The sequence below is a fragment of the Bombina bombina genome, chromosome 5 (assembly GCF_027579735.1).
Source record: "Bombina bombina isolate aBomBom1 chromosome 5, aBomBom1.pri, whole genome shotgun sequence".
Classification (NCBI taxonomy): domain Eukaryota; kingdom Metazoa; phylum Chordata; class Amphibia; order Anura; family Bombinatoridae; genus Bombina; species Bombina bombina.
Window position 1 is genome coordinate 367321073 of NC_069503.1, and position 26319 is coordinate 367347391.

Consider the following 26319-nt stretch of genomic DNA (forward strand, 5'->3'; position numbering starts at 1 on the left):
GGCCCGATGGACTACCGACGAATGAAGGCTCCTTTAAGGGACGTCATCCAAGATGGCGTCCCTCGAATTCCGATTGGCTGATAGGATTCTATCAGCCAATCGGAATTAAGGTAGGAATATTCTTATTGGCTGATGGAATCAGCCAATCAGAATCAAGTTTAATCCGATCGGATCAGCCAATCGGATTGAACTTGATTCTGATTGGCTGATTCCATCAGCCAATCAGAATTTTCCTACCTTAATTCCGATTGGCTGATAGAATCCTATCAGCCATTCGGAATTCGAGGGACGCCATCTTGGATGACGTCCCTTAAAGGAACCGTCATTCATCGGGAAGTCGTCGTCGGAAGAAGATGGGTCCGCGCTGGAGGTCTTCACGATGGAGCCGGTCCTCATCAGATGAAGATAGAAGATGCCGCTTGGAAGAAGATGGTTGCCGGTCCGGATCTACTCTTCTTTCCGGATAGGATAAAGACTTTGGACCCTCTTCTGGACTTCTTCAGCCGTCGGATGATGGATGTCTAGCCCCCGCTTGGGCTTGGATGAAGATTTTGGAGCCAGGACGGATCGGTGATACCCAGTGAGGTGAAGATAAGGTAGGAAGATCTTCAGGGGCTTAGTGTTAGGTTTATTTAAGGGGGGTTTGGGTTAGATTAGGGGTATGTGGGTGGTGGGTTGTAATGTTGGGGGGGGTATTGTATGTGTTTTTTTACAGGAAAAAGAGCTGAATTTCTTGGGGCATGCCCCGCAAAGGGCCCTGTTCAGGGCAGGTAAGGTAAAAGAGCTTTGAACTTTTGTAATTTAGAATAGGGTAGGGCATTTTTTATTTTGGGGGGCTTTGTTATTTTATTAGGGGGCTTAGAGTAGGTGTAATTAGTTTAAAATTGTTGTAATATTTTTCTTATGTTTGTAAATATTTTTTTATTTTTTGTAACTTAGTTCTTTTTTATTTTTTGTACTTTAGTTAGTTTATTTAATTGTATTTATTTGTAGATATTGTATTTAATTCATTTATTGATAGTGTAGTGTTAGGTTTAATTGTAGGTAATTGTAGGTATTTTATTTAATTTATTTATTGATAGTGTAGTGTTAGGTTTAATTGTAACTTAGGTTAGGATTTATTTTACAGGTAAATTTGTAATTATTTTAACTATTTTAGCTATTAAATAGTTCTTAACTATTTAATAGCTATTGTACCTGGTTAAAATAAATACAAAGTTACCTGTAAAATAAATATTAATCCTAAAATAGCTATAATATAATTATAATTTATATTGTAGCTATATTAGGGTTTATTTTACAGGTAAGTATTTAGCTTTAAATAGGAATAATTTATTTAATAAGAGTTAATTAATTTCGTTAGATTTAAATTATATTTAACTTAGGGGGGTGTTAGTGTTAGGGTTAGACTTAGCTTTAGGGGTTAATACATTTATTAGAATAGCGGTGAGCTCCAGTCGGCAGATTAGGGGATAATGTTTGAAGTTAGGTGTCGGCGATGTTAGGGAGGGCAGATTAGGGGTTAATACTATTTATTATAGGGTTAGTGAGGCGGATTAGGGGTTAATAACTTTATTATAGTAGCGGTGCGGTCCGCTCGGCAGATTAGAGGTTAATAAGTGTAGCAGGTGGAGGCGACGTTGAGGGGGGCAGATTAGGGGTTAATAAATATAATATAGGGGTCGGCGGTGTTAGGGGCAGCAGATTAGGGGTACATAGCTATAATGTAGCTGGCGGCGGCGTGCGGACGGACGGCAGATTAGGGGTTAATAATAATATGCAGGGGTCAGCGATAGCGGGGGCGGCAGATTAGGGGTTAATAAATATAATATAGGGGTCGGCGGTGTTAGGGAGAGCAGATTAGGGGTACATAAGTATAACGTAGGTGGCGGTCGGCAGATTAGGGGTTAAAAATATTTAATCGAGTGGCGGCGATGTGGGGGGACCTCGGTTTAGGGGTACATAGGTAGTTTATGGGTGTTAGTCTACTTTAGAGCACAGTAGTTAAGAGCTTTATAAACCGGCGTTAGCCCAGAAAGCTCTTAACTACTGACTTTTTTCTGCGGCTGGAGTCTTGTCGTTAGATTTCTAACGCTCACTTCAGACACAACTCTAAATACCGGAGTTAGAAAGATCCCATTGAAAAGATAGGATACGCAATTGATGTAAGGGGATCTGCGGTATGGAAAAGTCGCGGCTGAAAAGTGAGCATTAGACCCTTTCCTGACTGACTTCAAATACCGGCGGTAGCCTAAAACCAGCGTTAGGAGCCTCTAACGCTGGTTTTCACGGCTACCGCCAAACTCTAAATCTAGGCCGGAGTGTCTAATTGTGCGACATCTTGTAACATTAAATAATAAGATTCCTTATTTTAATTTAGGTATTAATAATAATAAGTTCCCAGGATATTATAATTTAGTATAACATTATTAATTGTCTAACCAAAGTGAAATAAATTATAACGGAAAGAAAATAAATGAGATGGAAATATATTAAAGTGAATTCCACAATATTTATTTACTAGTTTTATTCAATATAGTTGGGTCCAAAATTTGACTTTGGTCTTATTAGGTGAAAAGTAGTGTAGTATTTATAGTTGAAAAAAGGGGAAAGAAATAGTTCCTCTTAAAGTGCTAATATTGTTATAGAAATAATGACTACAATAGCTCATTATTAGCAATGTACGAACGTAAAGAAAGGGGGATTATATTGAACAGAATGTTATTAACCATGAATGGTTGTGTTATTGTGCGTTCTGTGCCAATATAAAGAACTGTGATCTAAACAATGAATAATATAGTTATGTGAACGTGATAAAACACAAGTTCATGTGGGAATTATAGATGGGGGTATGATTTTGTCATATTCTATTCAAAGATAATTAAAATCTATTATGTTGGGGGCGGAGCCAACTGCCGAACAAGAGAGACGTCTTGGAAAAGAGCTCTCTCTCAGTCAGCTAAATTAGGCATAAACTAAGTAATCTAAATGCCTAATTCTTAAACTATTCAACTAAAATATGCACCCTAGATTGCCCTGACTGGGTATTTGATGAGATCTGTGACCTAATCGGGCTGCATGTGAAGAATAGCAGGTGCAAATACAGCAGTGACCGTACAGCCATTCAAAAAGTTAAGAAACACTGGCTACTTTAGGATAAACCAACCGGCCTCCTTGGCTCCTTGCCCATCTACAAACTAGCTAACCAGCACATCCAACACTGCTGCCCGGGGGGTTGGGGTTCTGCTCCGGCGCAGCAGTGAGGCACAGGAGACGGACATGGGGTGAGTAGCAGCCAGATAGGTATCTAACAGCTGTATTCTTAAGCGACAATTGAACCGGTGACTATACCGGCAGTACATAGGGTTCCGGACCTGAACTAATTTACATCCAGTTGGCAGCTGTTATTCAGAAAACCCAGGACCCGCTCCCACAGACTGCAGCTATCAGATACTGTAGTGGCGCGAACAAGCGCCATTTTGCGGCCTGGGACAGAGGAGCACCATCTCGCCGCCATTAGAGAGCAGAAAAAAAAAAAGAAAAACAACTGCACTGCAACAGCATTTGTAGATTCAGCTGTGCCATGGAGCACGAAATACATGACTTGCTCAGAGGCTTAGCGGATCAGCTAGATCGGCATGCAGAGGAGCTGATTGAAGAAATAAAGATCTCCTTTTCCTCGGCCATCACCGAGATCAAGGCTACAATACCTGGGATCAGCAGGGAGGTTCCGGTTCTAGGCGGCACTCAGGAGAGCCCAGTTGTAGCTGACCACCCGACAGGTGAGAGAGTCGAGCCAAAGTATATGCTCACCTTTTACACACACAAGCTGGTAGAGACTGCTGCGCAAGTTCAGGAGTGTCCTATACTGAAGGAAACCTATATTGCCGCTGGGGCTAAAGTGCTTGATTGGAATCAGTTACAAAGAGGCACTAAGCATGGCCCTGACCTACTAAAGAGCATAACAACCCCTCCATTTTTTAAGATACCGCAATCGTTGCTCTGTCTTATCTTGTCTAGTAGTTCGGCCAACAGATGCTGCACTCCAGAATATTCTTATGCAGTTAAAGAGCCCTCACACCTTAATTTCAATACAACGGCCTCCAATAGACTGGGCATTGGATAAGGCTGAGGAACGGGACATGTCTGTACACCTTGAGGGACTGAGGCATCTCACACGCAGCAAATTCAGCGTGTTTCCACTCAGACTTTGAGGTTATTGCACAAATCCCTAATATATGAAGGGATTAATCACTGCACCACCGTTAACAGTTTTGATGGGATAGATGTGTTACTGGGACATATGCCTTATACTTACTTAACAATATATATAGTCATACTAAGTTCCTGCTTGATTTTTAGCTATCAGTATCTGGGGAGATTGTGCTGTTAATATACAGACCCATTAGATTTTCATAAGTATGGGGTAGATTGTGAACTTGTGTATGAATAACGTACATCTGATCTTGTATAACTCTGAAACCTCTGTTAATTTTTCTTTCAGACAATTAACATAAAAACAATATGTATGGGTAACTTCACTTCCTTCCCGATACAGGTCAACCCAGAACTTGGACTTTATCACAACAGTCTGGACTTATGTTGCAGGATACTAAGCTGGTTGGGACACCTTTATGAGTATGTTCTGTTTTATTGATAGGGCTTAACGTACTATGCCTGTTACCTACTTAATTTGTATACTTATGTCCCTGTATTCATTGTATATCCTATTAATATTATTTATATTTAGTTAAATTAACCCACCATTAGCCAGGGTGTTATCAACAAAAGTTAGATCTATTATATGATCTGTTGTTTTACATTTAGATGCACAAGTCTTTTTGCTGTTATGGTTCATGTCATATAGGTTACATTTATGCTGTGTGTAGAGGTCCCATGGTTACATCACGCAGGATCTGCGATCTATGTCATCTAGTATGAACTCCCAGGCTTGCTGTCCACCCTTAACCCAACCTACCCAGCTCACTAGCATAATATGGTTGTGCAAGCAAGATAGGATATAATGAGGTCGCTTTGATGTACGAAAATGGCTGCAAAGCTATCTGTGGATGAAGGAGATTAGTTCAGTTACTATAACAGCCTATTTTAAAATTTCGGACCAGACTAAATCATATAGCCTTTTGTGGTGTCTGTATGTAATTCCTCCTCCACCGTAGCTATATGTTCATTAACTTAACAGGCAAGGCTGATACCCTAATCCCAAAATTTATACAAGCCTATTAATCAGCCAAATATTAGCAGATAAAATGTTTCTTTTAGGTTATACAGATATTATATAAAGTTGTCAAACCTGATAACTCAGATCGTTGTCTATGGGAGCAGCCATTCATGCAGATATTCAATTTCACTTTGCAGCTTGTACTAAGCAGTAAAATTTGTAAAAACTGTAAATATTTGTATACAACCTGGGGTTACCGCATATTGGTGTTATAGTCATTTTACTACCCACTATGCCTCTTAATGCTTATGTTATAAAACGCATGTAGGCTATTTAGGTGTATGACTCATTACATGATACCTGCATCTGTTATATTTCAAAGAACAGTTTACAATATTCTTATGTTTTACTTCTCTAGTTTGTCAGGAGTGCTTTAATACTTCTAGATAGTGCTACAATTTGTTTTGCGATTAGCTTACCTGCTGATCCAGCTATGATACCTGAACCCATGCTTCATGTTTTTGGATAATTACATGTGAAGTGACATTCGAAGCTGCGTCAGTCTTACATTAGGCTTAATTTTATGTAGTTGCTATGTTTATGCTCAATATCTGTGTTTACTTATTCAATCTGAGCCTTGGGAAATTTTACTTTAATAAGTAGGCATATTTAGGGTTCTTATGATATGTTTGACATACCTTATATCAGCCCATTGTCACTAGCTATCCTTGCATGTCTAAATATGTCTTATGGCTCTCTTTACAGGCTCGAATACATATGTTTGCTTCCGCCTTATATTATAACTATATTGTACTAACTACATTAACCACTAATGTTACCACTTATAGCTAACTAAAAAGGAGAGATGTAACCTAGCTCACTGAATTATTTACCCCAACATATCCTCTACCTGCAACAGCATGCTGCATATGCGCCTAGGCCTACTAACATTACTATTTGTGATCAGCTATGCCCTTGAATGAGAATAAGGGACTGGGGTATTGTTGCAATTTCATGTCTAAACTTCCATATGTTTATTGGTAAATCTTCCCTGCCATATTTACAATTAGAGAAAATAGCAAAGATATATTCTCCACAAAACCCATCACTTCTGCAGTCTATATATTGATGAAGCATCTGGACATGATCCTATAGCTCCTTTAAGACACTATATTTTACAAGATTTAAATCCCCAGCTGCCCATATGCCTTCAAACATTGTTTCAGGGTCTCCTATTAGTAATTCTTGGCAGCTATATTACTTTATTTTCATGCTAGCATCTACATGTCAAGATTATCTCTATATAAGATACCTAAATCTAGAATCTGAGCCTTAGGGATGTAAATATAAGCTAGTTTCAGTGGCATGGAGACATTACATGTGGGATTATCTATCTCTCATTCTGTAATATATTGCGGTAACACCACTAACTGGTTATCTAGTTCCCATGCATATTGTCATGCTCAAACTACTATAGTTTTACCGATAGCTCATAAGTTGCTTCTTATATACTTAGGTATACTTTTCTGGCTGACACTTAGTCATTGATATTGAGTGATAAAAGATGCATTACTTTTGTATTTCAAGATCCAGCCCTATAAGGTTAGAGCAAGCATTAATGACAAATCATTACAGATAGAGTTTGTAATTTAAGGTTTGACTGTTTGTCTTTAGAAAGACATTAGAAGTCCTTTAGTAATATATGGATATGTGTTATTCTGCACCTTACTTATGCTTTAAATACATTTTATGTCTTGTATGTCCCCAATAGTGTCATTGAGGTCTCAACACAATTGACATAATTAACAGTGAGCCTTGTAAATATATTATAGCTACGTAATCCATAACCCCTCCAGTCAGCTACCTGAGTGTGAGGTAGGGATCCTTTGTTCCTGTGGTTTCTCTTAGTTCACTGTACAGTATTAGATGCCAAATATCATATGGTCTAAGCAGATCCTTTGGTATACCCCTATCTCCCCAATATATATTCTAGAAGCCCCCTTACGTCACTCCGCCTATCCTCCAATAAGGCTCCGCCCCTCCACGCTCCCCCATATTTGAATAGCGGTGCTTACCCGCTGAATCTCCTCCCCCCCTTATATTTTTGAAGCTAAAAATGTCATACTATTTTTCCTCCAGTCTATATTTGTTTTTTTTGGGGGTTTTTTTCTTGGTCCAAAAGTGGCCGGTTGTTATATCTGAGGAAATAAGTAAAGAACATAATATGAAAATAGAGGTTCTCAATATATACCTAGCACAATACTATTATGTTATTTCATGTGTAAAAATAACTACTGTAAATTTGACTATGTTGTTGTTTCTGTTGTGAGGTATTCTATACCTTTTGTATATATCATCATAACCTCAATAAAAAAATAATTAAAAAAAAAAAAAAAAAAAAAATCTATTATGTTTAGAAATGGATATAACCATCATCACTAGATAGTAACATTTAGATGTTCCTTTAAGGTACCATTGAATTGGTAGACATATGTTTTAAGAAATAGAATGGTTTATTCAGATAGATTATTTTGGAAATCTTTTCTGTTGGTTTGAAAGGGGGAAAGAAGATTTTTTTTTTTAATATTATTCCAAAAAACAGTAATAATTATTTTGTTCATTCATTCCATGTGGATGAACAGTATTACATAGATAAATCAATTTGCGTGTGTGTTTGAAAGAAGATGGGAATGAGCCGGTAGAGAGAGATAGGTTGAAGATGTGAGTAAGAGCAGGAGTGAGGGTGGAAGACAGGGAGGGTATTAGATGGGATGGGATAGGGTCGAGCGGGCAGGTAATGAGGCGTGAGGAAGATAGTAAGGAAGAAACTTCATTCTCAGTGGCTGGATGGAAGATGCAGAGGGTGGCAGAGGGAGTAACTGGGCCTGTTGTTGGAATATTGCAGGTTGGTGTTGGGATGTTGCTTCAGATAGTACGTGTTTTGTTTAAAAAGTAGTCTGCCAGGTCTCTGAGCACTAAAGACATATCGGGGGGGGGAGCATGTGGGTAGAAGATAAAGTTGGAGAAGAGTTGTTTAGGGTTTGAGGAAAGAGTAGATATGAGAGAAGAGAAGTAGGTTTGCTTGGCTAAGTGAAGGGCAGAAGTTTATGAATGAAGAATTAATTAATTATAGTGTATGAAATCAGGTTCAGAGTGAGTTTTCCTCCAGACATGCTCAGCAGTACGGGAGCATTTTTGCAAATAGCGTGTTTGTTGAGCATGCCAGAGCCTTGATTATAGGCTTTAGTAGTCTTTTTTTAGTGTAAAGTGACTGCTCATTAGCATGTTCTTTAAATTGTTTTATCTTCTGTATCCTATCGATATTGAATTCCCTAGTACAACTTTTAAATCCACATCTGAGAGTAATATTATCCAATGTTTGTTGAGGATATTTAGTACCTGGTGTATTTGAGGATTATAAATTAGTATTAATCTCGTTTGATTATCTGATTTTTTTTATTTGGTTGTGTATGTTTTTTCTGTAATAGACTGTTTCTGTTAGTGCTCGAGGCTCTCACTTTTGCCTTTTTGATGCTCCTTTTGCTATAGCCCCTATCTAGGAGTCTATTTTCCAGTTCTTTGGCCTGTATGTGGAAATCTGCATTCTTACTACAGTTCCTTCTGATTCACAAGAATTTTCCCACTGGTAAGGATTTAATAGTACCAGGAGCATGTGCACTACTTTGATGCAGTAGGCTATTCGTTGGTGTGGACTTGAGATATAAATCTGAGATTTTCCCATCATCATCAATGTGAATAGTTAGGTCTAAGAATTCTATTGATGATTGGTCCATTGTGTGGGTTAGGCGGATATTCAGGTTGTTGTTGTTCAGTTCAGTTATTAAAGTATCCAAGTCTTGTTTGTTGCCTTCCACCATCCCAAAAATAAATTTGTGTAGGTAGGCGCACATGCTTTGCCCGTCGCAGTCCCCTTTACTTGGAGATAGAATTGATTTGAAAATGTAAAAAAGTTATGTTTCAAAATAAACTCAAGTAGTTATAATATGAATGTGTCATGAGATTTATTTTCTTCTGAGGCCTCTGTTAGAAAGAATTCAACTGCTTTTAATCCCAGATTATGCTCTATTGATGTATAGAGGGATTCTACATCTGCAGTTACTAACCAGGTATTGGTATGTGTATTAAGGTTGTCCAGTCTATGTAGTACTTCCATCGTATCTTTCACATGTGATGGTAATGTTTCTACATAACCTCTTAATCTTTGGTCTACATACTGGCTGGCTCTTTCTGAGAGGCAATTAATTCCAGATATTATGGGTCTTCCAGGTGGGAAATTTTTGTTTTTGTGTATCTTTGGTATGAGATAGAATGTTGCTATTTTGGGATCTTTCACTGTTAGGAATTTATTTTCTTCCTTATTTATGTTTCCCAAATCATATGCTTCTTTGATAATTTTGTTATAGATTTTATGATAGGAATAATTCAGATTGTTAAACAATTTATGATAGCAATTTCTATCTTTCAATTGTTTCTCCACTTCTCTAAGATACATGGCAGTAGGCCATATGACAATGTTGCCACTCTTATCTGCCTCTTTGATGACAACATCATCCCATTGTTTTTATCTTATTAAGGACATGTCTTTCTGGAATTGTTAGATTGTTAATAGTAAGATTTATTTTTAGATTGGTTATCTCCTGACACACTACTTGATTAAATACCTCCAATTGGGGACAGATGTTGCTTTTGGGTTCAAATTTAGATTTATTTTTTATCTTATTTCTCCAATTCTGGCTCTGGTTTTGTTCATTTTCAGATAGGAGAGTTTCCAGATAATTTAGGGTATCAAGATCTTCTTTGGACCAATCATGTGTCGTTTCTTTACTTTTTAAAGAACTTTTTTAAGGAGATTTTGCGGATAAAAAGTTGTATGTCCTTTATTATTTCCATTTTGTTAGTTGGGCAAAGTGAGAGGCCTTTAGTTATCACTGTAATTTGACAGTCAGATAAGTGATGTGTTGAAAGGTTAAAAATTCTTAGGGATTTATCTTGATTTGGGTAGAATGTGCTTGAAGTTATTTTCTGTGGTTTGCCCGTTTTGTTGGATTGGTAACCCCTGATACGTGTGGGTCTTTTGTTTGCTTTTGGTTTTGTCCCTTCCCATCCTGGTGGTTCTGTACTTTCTGATGAACCGTCCTGTAAAAAAAGTCTTTCTTTTTCCTCTTGGGGGTAGCGGGAAAGGGGAGGTTCTAGGGGGAGGTGTATTGATTGTGGCATTATCCCCTTCTATTTCTTCTCCATCAGTATCTGACACATCCCTTTGAACCAGAGTAACTTGGGAGGGTTTTAAGGTATTATGATAAACTTTTTTATCTGTGTAGTCTTGGAAATCTCTTTGGAGTTGACCTTGTTTCATTTGTGTTAGTTCTTTTGTCGGTTTTGTCATTGTTATTGATTATATTGTGTTTGTATGATTTTCTCCAAATTATCATATTTTTCTTTATCATGTTTGATTAATACTTTCATAGATTTGACCAAGCATTCTGACAGGGCAGTTTTCTATTCCTCAGTTTGTGTTGGATTTTCAAACTCAAATGCCAGGAAAAGCGCAGGCCTCCAGGTATCATTTTATGTTCTATGTATTTGTGGAAGAATTTCTCATCCCACCACACCTTATCTTGTTTATACATATGTTTGTGTATTTCTTTTAATAAGGATTCCATAGAATGGGAGCTTGTTGTAATATTCTCTTTGGTGGCAGTGGATAATTTGAACATGTCAACATAATATATTTTAATTATCTTTGAATGGAATATGACAAAATCATACCCCCATATATAATTCCCACATAAACTTGTGTTTTATCACGTTCACAGAACTATATTATTCATTGTTTAGATCACAGTTCTTTATATTTGCACAGAAAGCACAATAACACAACCATTCATGGTTAATAACACTCTGTTCAATATAACCCCCCTTTCTTTATGTTTGTAAACTGCTAATAATGAGCTATTTTAGTCATTATTTCTATAACAATATTAGCACTTTAAGATGAACTATTTCTTTCCCTTTTTTCCCTATAAATAGTACACTACTTTACACCTAATAAGACCCAAGTCACATGATATTAAAATAGTTATACACTAAACTACACTCCCAAATTGTAGACCCAATTATATTGAATAAAACTAGTAAATAAATATTGTGGAATTCACTTTAATATATTTTCATCTAATTTATTTTCTTTCCGTTATAATTTATTTCATCACAACATCTCAATATATTTTCATCACAATTTTGTTTTTTCTCATTGAGGTATTCACTTTTTCTTATTTATTTTCTTTCCGTTATAATTTATTTCACCTTGGTTAGACAATTAATAAAGACGTGGCTTTTTTAACCCGTGGAAACAATTTAGATAGCACAAGTACAAATTTCTGTTGTACTAACACTAACACCTAACCTTACACTACAATCAAAATCAATTACATAAATTATTAACTAAATTACAACCCCCCCCCACTAAATTACACAAAATAAAAAAAGAAATTATCAAATATTTAAACTAATTAAACCTAATCTAATAGCCCTATCAAAATAAAAAGCCCCCCCCCCCAAATAAAAAAACCCTAGCCTAAACTACCAATAGCCCTTAAAAGGGCCTTTTGTGGAGCATTGCCCCAAAGAAATCAGCTCTTTTACCTGTAAAAAAAATACAAACAACCCCCCAACAGTAAAACCCACCACCCACACAACCAAACCCCCCAAATAAAATCCTAACTAAAAAACGTAAATTCCCCATTGCCCTGAAAAGAGCATTTGGATGGGCATTGCCCTTAAAAGGGCATTTAGCTCTTTTTCTGCCCAAACCCTAATCTAAAAATAAAACCCACCAAATAAACCCTTAAAAAAGCCTAACACTAACCCCCGAAGATCCACTTACAGTTTTTGAAGACCCGACATCCATCCTCCATAAAGCCGGCAGAAGTCCTCAACGAAGCGGCAGAAGTCTTTATCCAACCGGGCAGAAGTCTTCATCCAGACGGCATCTTCTATCTTCATCCATCCGGCGCGGAGCGGGTCCATCTTCAAGACATCCGGCGCGGAGCATCCTCTTCAATCGACGTCTTCTTGAACAATGAATTCTCCTTTAAATGACGTCATCGAAGATGGCGTCCCTTGAATTCCGATTGGCTGATTGGAACAGCCAATAAAATGCAAGCTCAATCCTATTGGCTGATTGGATCAGCCAATAGGATTGAAGATCAATCCTATTGTCTGATTGTATCAGCCAATAGGATTTTATCACCTTCAATTCTGATAGACTGATCATTCTATCAGCCAATCGGAATTCAAGGGACGCCATCTTCGATGACGTCATTTAAAGGAGAATTCATTGTTCAAGAAGACGTCGATTGAAGAGGATGCTCCGCGCCTATCAGTGATCAGTCTATCAGAATTAAAGGTGATAAAATCCTATTGGCTGATGCGATCAGACAATAGGATTGATCTTCAATCCTATTGGCTGATCCAATCAGCCAATAGGATTGAGCTTGCATTCTATTGGCTGTTCCAATCAGCCAATCGGAATTCAAGGGACGCCATCTTGGATGACGTCATTTAAAGGATAATTCATTGTTCAAGAAGATGTCGATTGAAGAGGATGCTCCACGCCGGATGTCTTGAAGATGAACCCGCTTCACGCAGGATGGATGAAGATAGAAGATGCCATCTGGATGAAGACTTCTGCCCGGTTGGATGAAGACTTCTGCCCTGTTGGATGAAGACTTCTGCCGCTTCATTGAGGACTTCTGCCGGCTTCGTTGAGGATAGATGTCGGGTCTTCAAAAACTGTAAGTGGATCTTCGGGGGTTAGTGTTAGGCTTTTTTAAGGGTTTATTGGGTGGGTTTTATTTTTAGATTAGGGTTTGGGCTGAAAAAGAGCTAAATGCCCTTTTAAGGGCAATGCCCATCCAAATGTTCTTTTCAGGGCAATGGGGAGCTTACGTTTTTTAGTTAGGATTTTATTTGGGGGGGTTGGTTGTGTGGGTGGTGGGTATTACTTTTGGGAGGTTGTTGTTTTTTTTGTTTTTTTACAGGTAAAAGAACTGATTTCTTTTGGGCAATGCCCCGCAAAAGGCCCTTTTAAAGGCCATTGGTAGTTTAGTTTAGGCTAGGGTTTTTTTTTATTTTGGGGGGGCTTTTTTATTTTGATAGGGCTATTAGATTAGGTGTAATTAGTTTAAATATCTGCTAATTTATTTTTTTATTTTGTGTAATTTAGTGTTTGTTTTTTGTTATTTAGTTAATTGTATTTAATTTATGTAATTGATTTAATTGTAGTGTAAGGTTAGGTGTAAGTGTAAGACAGGTTAGGTTTTATTTTACAGGTAAATTTGTATTTATTTTAGCTAGGTAGTTAGTAAATAGTTAATAACTATTTAGTAACTATTCTACCTAGTTAAAATAAATACAAACTTGCCTGTGAAATAAAAATAAAACCTAAGCTAGATACAATGTAACTATTAGTTATATTGTAGCTAGCTTAGGGTTTATTTTATAGGTAAGTTTTAAATAGAAATTATTTAGTTATTAATAGTAGGTTTTATTTAGATTTATTTTAATTACATTAAGGTTAGAGGGTGTTAGGGTTAGACTTAGGGTTAGGTTTAGGGGTTAATAAATTTAGTATAGTGGCGGCGACGTTGGGGGCGGCAGATTAGGGATTAATAAGTGTAGGTAGGTTGCAGCGACATTGGGGGCGGGAGATTAGGGGTTAATAACATTATGTAGGTGTCGCGATGTTGGGGGCAGCAGATTAGGGGTTAATAAGTATAATGTAGGTGTCGGCGATGTCGGGGGCAGCAGATTAGGGGTTAAGAAGTATAATGTAGGTGTCGGTGATGTCGGGGTGGCAGATTAGGGGTTAATAAGTGTAAGATTAGGGGTTCTTAGACTCGGGGTTCATGTTAGGGTGTTAGGTGTAAACATACATTTTCTTTCCTCATAGGAAACAATGGGGCTGCGTTACGGAGCTTTACGCTCCTTTATTGCAGGTGTTAGGCTTTTTTTCAGTCGGCTCTCCCCATTGATGTCTATGGGGAAATCATGCACAAGGACGTAAAACCAGCTTACCGCAGTTTACCGCAGGGCTGGTATTGGAGTGCGGTATGAAGCTCAATTTTGCTCTACGCTCACTTCTTGCTGCTAACGCCGGGTTTTTGTAAACCTGTAATAGCAGTGCTGTAGGGAGGTGAATGGTGCAAATAAGTTGCAAGTTAGTTCCGCACCGCTCATAATGCAAAACTCGTAATCTAGCCGAAAGTTTTGTGTTTTATTTAAATATACTCCCATATTAAAGGTATTCATTTTTCTCACATTTGATACCTTTTTGTTTCCTTAACAGAAACAATTTGAGTTACTTACATGGTGGCAATGATAGTGATGAAAGCTATTTTGTACACACCTTTGTAGTTGGCTCAGCCACTAATTCTCTGCATACTCCCACTAGCACACCTCGCCAACTCCCCCTAAATGATTATAACTATGTCACGCCTAACCTACACTCCCCCTGCTCCGCCTCGCTTCCTCCCACCGATCACCTACACCTATGTCATGGCTAACCTACACTCCCACTGCACCGCCCAGCTAACTCCCCCTGACCACCTACACCTATGTCCCGCTTAACCTACACCCTGCCAGAATGCCCAACTAAGTCCCTAATACCGCCTACACATACGTCATATCTAGCCTACTCCCCTGTAATGCCCATCTTACTACCTACTGTCAAAAAATAACTAACTATAATAAACTATACTAAAAGTAATAAACCTCCTTACAACTATGAAGCTATGTCACTAAAGTTATCATCAATGTTTAAATAATGGGTCAAAGAGGTGCTCTAAAATGCCCGCAGTTGACCACCGGAAGACAATAAAACTTTCTCGGCCTATCCGTGGTGCTGGAACTCAGTGCCGGACTAGAATTGAGCCCTGGACCTCATGAAGACTTGCAAACCTCCTCAGCGTATCCGGGATCCTCTAACTCAGCGCCGGACCAGAATTGACCCCCGGACCACCGCTACTTAAAAAGGGTGTTGATCGAGTAGGATGCCAGGGAGCAAGTTGGTCTTTCAGTATGTTGTTGACAATTTAATGAGGCACCTAGGGAAACCACTTGTTTGGGGGAGCACCCTTCTGGGAGGAATGGGGGACCGGATTTGAAGTATTTTTTTGGTGAGGGTGTAGCATGACTATTTTTTTTTATGGTATTTCCAAAGTAAATATTCAAGTGTGCATGTGTGTATATGCGTATGTGGTGTGTGTATGTGTGCGTAGTGCAGTATGTGTATATGTGTTGGTGTAGTGCGTGTGTGTGGAGTGAAACGCAAAGTGCTGCTCCCCCAGATCTGTCGCCCTAGGCAAGTGCCTTATTTGCCTAGGCCAAAAAACACCCCTGTATTGCAGTAATATGCCCAAATACACCTCAGACCTGATGTAAATGACCACTTTCTGGCAGATGGTGAGCCACATGTGTCAGGTACCCCTGTAAGACATCTCTGGGCCCGATAGATTTTAGTCCGTGTTTCCCCACAACTATTCCATTATTGCAGGTAAATGCCCAGATGGAAATGAAATCAGATGCAAACACCAGCAACTACTTTAAGGTAGATATATGTCCAAATAGACCTTAGATCTGGTAATTCCCATGTTATCTGGATGGCTATATGTCCATGTCAGACACCTAATGCACCCTGTCCTTCGTTTTCCTGCCTGCTTCTCTGACCCACATATTGTGTGATTCTTCATGAGGGGGAAGATATGAGGACATGACCCTGGCTATCTTATTATATTACAGCTATTTAGGAAGCACATTTCATGTGTTAGTAAAGGCCCTAAATTCATAGTTTAATAAAAGGTAAAAAAATGTTTAGTCTATGAAATGTAAATATCATCAGAATATTTATTTTTATTACAATTATATGTTGCCTATAAAACTGTGCAAAATGATTGCTGTGATCTGTGTTTTCTAAAGTCTGATACATAGGTTTGGAAATATAACTGTATGACATATGTACTACTTTAAATGTACCTTATTTGTTATCCTATCTATTGAAAAGTTACTTTCATTATAATGGTAACACATGGTACAGAATAATGTAGCCTTTTTCTATTTTTAATATTTTTATTTTGCTGTTATTCTTTAAAAAGTCAATAAAAAGAGTAAAGGTTAAAAAATATATATCCAAAGTATGAGAAATTGTTACATATTACATAGACATTATCAATACTCAACTAATTATCCAGTAGCTGACATATTTTACTCTACATTGATGGCCATTTATAATTTGCTTCCATGTCAGTGTGAAAACTCCCCCACAAAAAAATAAAGAAAAAATTGTGACGTCACTACACACACTCTCATCACATCTTCTCCTTTTTCAAAGAATAAAGTATACTTTTTTTAGAGTACAACAAATAACAAGTTATAATAGAATATAAATAAACAACAAGAAATACAATCCTGACTTGGACATCAGGGTAGCCTACCCTAGTCCACAGTGACCATGGGATTATTATGCCCATTCTTCTGGTCACTGCTCTAACTACAGTGCTAATCCCGGTAGTGGGCTGGAAGTTTCACCACTCTTTTTTCTCATCATCCAGTTTAACTCTAACACTCTGGACCACATTCAGCTCCTGCAAGGGCCTTGCAGAGTGTTTTCGTTGAAGAATCGGTAGCCCCTTTTCGGCATCCCTCCTAAGGACCTCGTCCCGAGGAACAGGGGGGGCTTGCTGGAAGACACCCACAGAGGGTAGAGTGGTGCAGATCTGGCATCCTAACATCAGCTGTGCCGGGCTAAAACCCGTGGCTTGGATGGGAGTCGCCCTATAGGCCAAGAGAGCTAGGTACGGCTCAGATTGCTTCAAAATTAACTTGGTTGTTTGAACTGCCTTTTCAGCCATTCCATTGGCCTGCGGATAATGCAGACTTGACGTAGAATGGATGAAATCATATTCACTGCTGAAAGATCAGAACTCCATGGAAGCAAACTGCATTCCGTTATCACTCACTAGCTCCATCAGTATGCCCCACCGGGCGAACAAGCTTTTGAGACGAGTGATGAGAGCCAGATTGGTGGTTTCATTCAGGGGTGCTGGAATAATAGTTGATCACAACCAGGTACTTCTTCCCATGGAGTTCGCACAAATCTCTGGCTATCTTCTGCTATGGGCCTGCAGGCAGCAGGGTAGAAATGAATTGCTCTCTTTTCTGAGTAGGCTGGCATTCCCAGCAAAAGGCACATTTTGACTTGTGGCTTGCAATGTCGGTACTGATCCCAGGCCACCATACAGCCGTAGCTGCCCTTTCTCTGCACTTTGTAATGCCCAAGTGGCCATTGTGAATCCTGCTTAACATCTCCTGCCGCATGCTAACAGGAATAACAATGAGGTCTTGGAACAGCACTAAACCATCCAGCTCCGTGAGCTGTTACCTCTCTGACTGGTAAGAGCTCAAAGACATCGATCCTGCCTGGCTCTCGGGCCAACCTTTCTTTATGTACTTAATAACTTCTTGAAGATCTCTATCTAAACGTGTCTCTTTTCTTATTTGCTCTAGCTTCCTTGACAAGATGGATTTAGATTCCAGAACTGAATTCACATACACTTTCACATCTGATTCCTTTGAAGATCCTTCAGCAGCAGCCAGTGGGAGCCTGGAAAGTATATCTGCCACTACCAGTTGTTTCCCTGGCACATGCACTGCCTGAACATTTAAGCTGAGCAGTTTCATCAGAAGTCTCTGGCATCTCTGGGGTTTCTTGTAAATATCATAGGAATTGATTAGAGGGACTAGGGGTTTATGGTCAGTTTAAGGTCAAGACTAAATTTCTCTAAACCCACTAGGTAATGCTGGAAGCGCTCACATGCCCAAACTGCAGCCAGGCACTCTTTCTCAATTTGTGCGTATTTCAATTCTGCAGCCGTCAGTGTGCGGGAACAGTAGGCGATGGGCTGTAGTTTGTTTTCATAACTGCTCGCATCAGCACTAACCAGAGTCTTTTTAGAAGGGGCGTGGAACCCCAACACTGGGGCAGACCCCAGCAGAGACTTGACCTGTATAAAAGCTTCTTCCTGTGGAGGTCCCCAGACCCAGGCAACATCTTTCTTCAACAACTCGGTGACAGGGTGGAGTACTGTGGATAAATCTGGTAGGAACCTGCCCACATAATTCACAAGGCTCAATATTTGTCGTGTACATCAGAAGGAATTTTCATCTGTTCAATAGCAAGGATTTTATCAGGGTCCAGCTTGATGCCATCCCCATTGATGATATGCCCAAAATAACATAACTCAGATTTTCCAAAATGGCATTTCTCTTTATTTAATTTCAGCCCGGACTCTCTAATGGTCTGCAGCACACAGCTCAATCGCTGATCATGCTCTTCCTGTGTAGATCCATACACTAAAATATCATCCATGACGACTGCCATGCCCTCATGGTCCCTTAAGAGGGAACTCATCTCTCTTTCATTTTCAGGAGCAGAGGATTTCCTAAAGGGGAGTCTGCAGAAGCAAAACCGACCTACTGGTGTAATGAAGGTAATCAGTTTTCGGCTTTTTGGGTCTAGAAGTATCTGCCAGAAGCCACTGGAAGCATGCAGTGTAGAGAAGAACTTCGCCCCAGCCAGTTTCAGAGCTATGTCTTCAAGCGTCGGCAGTGCGTATCTCTCTCTTTTCACCACCTCATTCAGCCGTTTCAAGTCTACGCAGATGCGTACCTTCCAGTTCTTCTTTGCAACGGGCACAATGGGGGCACACCAATCAGTTGCTCTCAATAACTCCCATATTTTTCATACGCAGAAGTTCCTTCTCCACTTGAGGCATGAACGGGAATGGAATTCTACGAGGAGTAGTAATGCTTTAACTTTAAGTGATATTCGGACTGGGTTGCAATTCACTAAATGTCTTCCATAATCTTGTTTACTCTAGCGACAAGGCCCAAACCACAGGCTGCTTTCCTGCTCAATAGGTTATTAACACACTGTCCTCTAATTGCATGTACCAACATGATGAATTTTCCCTGCTTGTACTCGCAGCTGTCAAGAAATTTCCCCGCACAATCAATGCGGCCACCAGGACTATGAACTTTCATTATAACTTTCGCCAGCTGAGGCTGAGGAAGCAGTTTTATGAATGCTGCAAGAGACATAACAGTTATGTCTGCTCCTGTGTCAATCTTGAAGGCAACCTTGGCTCCCATCACAGTAAGGGTAACCCGCCAATCTTCGTCTGAATCAGACCGTTCAACAACAGACCCTACAAAGGACACTTTTTGAGCCTCCTGTCACTATCCACCTGCATCTCCTTAATAGACTCAGTTTTACACACCACTTCAAAATGGCTCATCCGGTTACACTTTCTACACCTTTTATCTTTTGCGGGCATATGACATTCTGATCATGGTTATGGTTACACTGCGTGCAACGAGCCTGCTGCACCCATCAGCTTCTGGGCCTATCTGTTGCCCTTGGTCTACCGTTCACACTGTGCCTTTCACCTGCAGCTCTCCTGAACTGCTGCACTTCATCCACAATATTCTCAGACCTTATGTCAGCACTTTACTTTTTCACCTGTTCACTCTGGTGGGCCACCCTAATAGCCCCATCTAACATCAATTGAGCCTCCAACTGTAGCTTCAGTGAGACTTTAGCGTCTGCAATTCCTATAACTATTCTGTCTCTGATTTCATATTCTTTAGCAACACTAAACTCACAGAAATCAGCTAGTTCATACAGGCTGTGCACAAATGACTCCACAGATTCTCCCACACGCTGAGCGCGTTTATGGAAACAGGCCCTCTCATGAATCACAAAGTGAGCACTGAGTTTGTTCATGACTATTTCAAAGTCAAACTCTTCCCCTTCTTGGAATATAAAGGCATTAAACACCGGCTCCACATCTTTCCCCATAGAGTATAAAAGAGAATTAACTTGTACTTCACCACTCTCCTTGTCCAGCTTGGAAGCCATGTGGGCCAAGCTGCAGACTGAGAGAAATCAAAAGGCTCAAGTGGGGTAAACCTCAATATCATCATTAATCAGGAAACAGAAGCGCAGGCAAGTACTCCTGACACCATGTCATGAGATGCAGGACACAGCATAAAAGGTACAATGCTATTTTATTGCAGAGCATAGAAGTATACAGACTGCACAATACATCAGACTTAGTAACTGCGACATAGACTATAATGGCCACAGGCCACGCCCCCATCCAGTGACATCACCACAAACACTCTAATCACACCTTCCAAACAACTTGTGGTGATGTCGGATTGTAGTTTTGGAGACTTTCTGACCCCAAGACGCAACTAATTTCTGCAATTCTCTAGCTGTAATCCTTGGAGTTATTTTGGCCACTCAAACCATCCTCTTCACAGTGCATTGAGACAATATAGACACACGTCCTCTTCCAGGTTGATTCATAACATTTCCAGTTGTCTGGAACTAATTAATTATTGCCCTGATGGTGGAAATGGGCATTTTTTAATGCTTTTGCTATTTTCTTATAGCTACTTCCCATTTTGTGAGGCTTAACAACCTTTTGCCGTACATCACAGCTATATTCCTTGGTCGTACACATTGTGATGAATGACTATGGGAGTTTGGCCTATGTGTTACCTCAAATTTATACCCCTGGGAAACAGGAAGTCATGGTTGAATAATTCCCTGTTCCTAGTAACCCAGGTGTACTACAAAATGTAAAATATCAATTGGAATATAATTCAAATATATTTTTTCTCATATGAATTTATAGGGGTGGCAATATTTGTGCCATACATATATTTAACAGAGGTTATTATTTTTTTTGGATAAAGCTGTGTTGCGTTTGCAATTTTTTGATATCAATGTGTTCAGAGTATGTGTGTATTTTGAACAAAAGATCAAAAGGTTAAACAATAAAGACAAATTTTCACAGCCTTCTTTGCTCATATTTACAAAGGGTGCCAATATTAGTGTAGGGCACTGTACATATACACTTTTGGACCCTTTTCCACTCAAATACCTTTAAACATGAAAAAAAAAAATATATATCATAATGTGTTTTTTCTGTGTTTTAATAGACATATTTAACATTCCAATGTTCTTCACTTAGAAGAAAATGTTCTTTTTTTTAAAAAAATATTATTTATTTATCTATATATTCATATATATATATATATATATATATATATATATATATATATATATATATATATATACACCCTGTTCCAAATTATTATGCCAATGATGTCTTTCTCATTTACTTAAATAATTGATGTAAACAACAGTCAGCATAATTCTCATGTTATCAACTATTAAGAGTACAATTCAAATTTTATTGAACAAACCTCCTAATGATAACAGTATTTTTTTTTTTCAAAATAAAAAACTTACAATGCACTGTTCCAAATTATTACGCACAGTAAGTTTCAAAACACTTTATAGGTTGTAAAGAACTGAAAATTTTAATTTGTTGTGTTTGCTGCATATTTACTGAAATCAAAAGCAATTTCAATCAAACTTTGAACAACATTTTAACTTTTTAAACATTTTAACAGGTCACATTACATTTTAACATAGGACCCCTTATTTGATAGCAGCTTCACAAGTCTTGCATCCATTGAACTTGTGAGTTTTTGGACAGTTTCTGCTTGAATTTGTTTGCAAGATGTCAGAATAGCCTCCCAGAGCTGCTGTTTTGATGTTAACTGCCTCCCACCCTCATAGATCTTTTGCTGGAGGATGCTCCAAAGGTTCTCAATAGGATTGAGGTCAGGGGAGGATGGAGGCCACACCATGACTTTCTCTCCTTTTATTCATACAACCTATGCTAACCTTACTTTATACCAGTTCCACTCCTCCATTGCTATCCCCTGAACCCCCTTAGCATGTAAGCCTAAGAGTCCAGCCGTTTGCAGATCACCTTCTTAAGAGCTGACTGCAACAGTGCAACTCTTGGCAGGGCCCTCTACCCATTTAACCCCTATAATTGTTTTGTTGTACTCCCCCTTGGTTTATAGCACTGCAGAATCTGTTGGCGCTCTACAAATAACCGATAATAATAATAATATACAGCAGCGGCAGATCAGATACTGCCGTAAGTCGGATAAACCAGCGAGGTACAGAAATGTGCCAAAATAGACATTTCTGTAGTCGCCAGTGACTTACGGCAGTATATGATCTGCCAGCGCCTAAGTAAAAAACAAAAGTTTTAATCGCCCGTAAAAGTCTAACCTACCTCCCAAAAAATTAACCCGACATGTCAAAACCCCTATATCCGCCATCCTACCACATCGCAACTACTAATAAAATGTATTAACCTCTAAACCGCCATCCTCCCACAACGCAATCTACCTATTTAAACTATTAACCCCTAATCCGCAAAACCCACATCGCAAAGCGCTCCTGTTTTCTGTTATTTTATACCACATCGCAAAATACCTAATAAATGTATTAACTCCTAAACCGCCATCCACCACATCGCAAACTACCTATTAAATGTATTAACCCCTAATCAGCCATCCCCCCACATTGCAAACTACCTAATAAATGTATTAACCCCTAATCCACCATCCCCCCCACAACGCAAAGTACCTATCAACGCTATTAACCCATAAACCACCATCACCCACAACGCAAACTATCTATTAACCTATTAACCCCTAAACCACCATCCCCCCACAACGCAAAGTATTAATCTAATCACTAAGCCGCCTAACCTTACACCCCTTAAATTAATCCCAATTACATAAAATAAAAAAAGACTATCGTCTTAAAAAATAAATTTAAAATTAACAAAATAAAAAAATTCTAACATTACATTTAAAAAAAACAACCTAAAATTAAATTAAAATACAACATCTAATATTAAAAAAATAAAAAAATCTAAAATTACAGAAAAAAATAAACAAAATTATCCAAAATAATTTTTTTAAACCCAATCTACTAATCCTATAAAAAAAAAAGCCACCCAAAAATAAAAACACCCCCTAATCTAAGAATAAACTACAAATAGGCCTTTAAAATGGCATTTTTAGGGCATTGCACTAAAGCAATCAGCATTTTGCATAAAAAAACTACAAATTAACCCCTAACAGTAAAAAATCCCCTACCCACCCAACCCCCCAAAATAAAAAAGACCTAACTCTAAAAAAATCTACCCATTTCCCCTAAAGGGCTATTTGTATGGGCATTGCCCTTAAAAGGGCAAGCAGCTCTTTTGCTGCCTATTAAAAAATAAAAAAGTCCTAATCTAAAAAAAAAGCCACCCCAAAAAAATTAACCTTAAAAAATGTACTCAACGTTCCTGAAGTCCGGACATCCATCTTCTTCTAGGCGGAGAAAAGTCTTCATCCAGGCGGATCCATCTTCATCCATCGTGGGGCCATCTTCTATCTTCTTCCTGGAGGTGGAGAGCGGTCTTCTCAGGCGTGGAACGGTCTTCGGCAGCGGCAGTCTTGGGTGATGTGGAGGGTGAGAACTACTGAAATCTTATTGGCGCTGTTCAATTCAGCCAATAGGATTTCAGTAGCTCTCATCCTATTGTCTGATTTGAAAATTTCAGCCAATAGGAATGTAAGGTACCCCAATATCAAAGGGGTACCTTACATTCAATCTTCAGTGTGTGTGCTGCCGCTGAAGACTGCTCCGTGCCTCAGAAGACTGCTCCGCAATGGATGAAGATGGATCTGCCTGAATGAAGACTATTCTCCATCTGAAGAAGATGGATATCTGGACTTCAGTAAAGGTGAGTAAATTTTTTGGGGTTAGTGTTATTTTTTTTAGGGGGGGTTGTTGTTTTTTTTTAGATTAGAGCTTTTTTTTATTTTTCTATTAGCAGCAAAAGAGCTGATTGCCCTTTTAAGGGCAATGCCCATACATATGCGTCTTTAGGGGCAATGGGTAGATTAGATATTTTTAGAGTGGAAAGATGTTTATCTGCCAAGAACCTAGAGAAAGCATCTGCTGTGCCAGCCAAGGCTGGATCAGACACACTTTTCATCTCAAGACTAAGTCACTCAGTAAAACTCAGAGGCATCCTATCAGAAAGCCAGAGTCTGAAGTTGGGCCTAGAACAGACATTCATCCCTGGAAAGTAGAGAGAGAGAAAATGCTTTTGTGTGGTAAAAGGGGCAATTCAGAGCAAGATGCCCAAATATGTCAGATTCGATTCAGTGTGGACTAGGGGAAAACGCCTTTTGTGGACTGATTTGCCTAGCAGGCATGGTGGAAGATGTATCTATTAAAAAGTTTCAGTCTGTTTAAATAATACAGACACCAAATCATTGGTGGACTCTGGCTGTGCTCTGATCTTCGTGTCAGGAGACTTGGTTGAGCCTTTTCAGTTAAGAAAACATAAAACAATGGGGCTTTTGTGTATCCATGTGAGCCCTCTACAATATCCCACTGCTAAAATAGAAGTTTTTATTAGGGGTAAAGAAGTACAAATCTCAGCAGTGGCTGTACCTCGGTTGTCATATCCATAGGTCATAGGAAGAAATTTTAATGAGTTCCATTCCCTAATTCATCCTCAATTGTCCTCAAAACAGGAAAACTAGAAAGAGGACAAAACCCCCCAAAAAATGTTTATCTTAACCCATCCCAGTTGTTTGTAACCAATCCAAAAAGGGAACTCCGGCATTGCTGGTATAAATTTAATAAAGCTTTATCTGAGGTTTTGTTAAATGATAGGAGAAAACATTCTAGGAAAGGTGTGGCAAACCAGTGTACCAAGTCAGAGATATTAGAAGAATATCTACAATCTGTAACTGAAAGGATGACTAGTGAGAGTGAAGCCTGTATTTTGGATACTTCTAGTGTTAACTTTGGGCATGACAAGGCAAATGATCCATTATAACAAAATTGCAAAGAGTACAGTGAAAGAAGTAAATAGGGTACTACTGGAGGACCAAATTAAGAGTTTGTGTCCCTATTTAATTCTCAATAATGACCTGTACAGTGTAACCTCAGAAGATAAACAGGAGATTGAGCATCTTGTAGAACCTTTATCTGAGAAGGTACTATCTTCTGGGGGGGGGGGGGATTGGGGTTGAAAAAACACAGGAAAGGATCCTAAGAAGATTTTGTTTTGGACTGGGGTGTACAAGGAAATTAAGTGGTATTGTGCCAGTTGTAATCCCCAAAGCCTAAACTAAGGGCCCCACTTACACCTCTCCCAATTGTTGATGTTCCCTTTGAAAGTATAGGTATAGAACTAGTCACCAATGTATTTTGGACTGGGGTGTACAAGGAAATGAAGTGGTATTGTGCCAGTTATAATCCCTAAAGTCCAAACTAAGGGCCCCACTTACACCTCTCCCAATTGTTGATGTTCCCTTTGAAAGGATAGTAATGGAACTGGTCACCAATATAATTTGGTTATTCTAGACTATGCCACTCGATATCCTGTGGTCATTCCACTATGTAAAGTTACTGCTAAGAATATAGCTAAAGAGTTGGTACAACTGTTTTCACATATGGGCATCCCAAAATTCAAAGATTACAAGGTGGTACTTGCCTACCAAAATTCAAAGATCACAAGGTGGTACTTGCCCCTTCATCCTTTTAGTTTTGTGATGAAACACCAGACTGGTCTTTTACGTGGTAATACTAAAGCACTATCTAGGGTGCATGTTCTTACAGCTATAGCCACTTCACCCCACAGTGTTCCACTGGGGAAGTGGATATGTGACAGCCTGAGAAAAGAGGGGTACATTAGAGAGCGGTTAGAAAGAGCAATTTTCTCCTGCTGCTAATAAAGTGTTAAACCTGTTGGGTCAGTTTCACAACTGCTCCCTATTAAGTTAGCTCAGTGCTTTATAAGCAGCTCTCTATGAATAGTATCAGCCGTAAAGGGTCAGCCCAGGATTCAACCCAACTGCTAGCGTGAAAAAATAAAACACACGCTAGCACACTGAGAAATATCCAGGACGTGACCCACTCAGGAAAGATAAAAACAAATGTCCCTTTAAGTAGGTTAGAAAGCAAACAGATAAGTATTCCTTCTTGTAGGATTGGATTAAGCAAATGTCCCTTTAAGCAGGTTAACAAACAAACAGAGAAGTAATCCTTTCAGCAGGTTTGGAATAAGCAAATGTCCCTTTAAGCAGGTTAGCAAATAAACAGAGAGGTA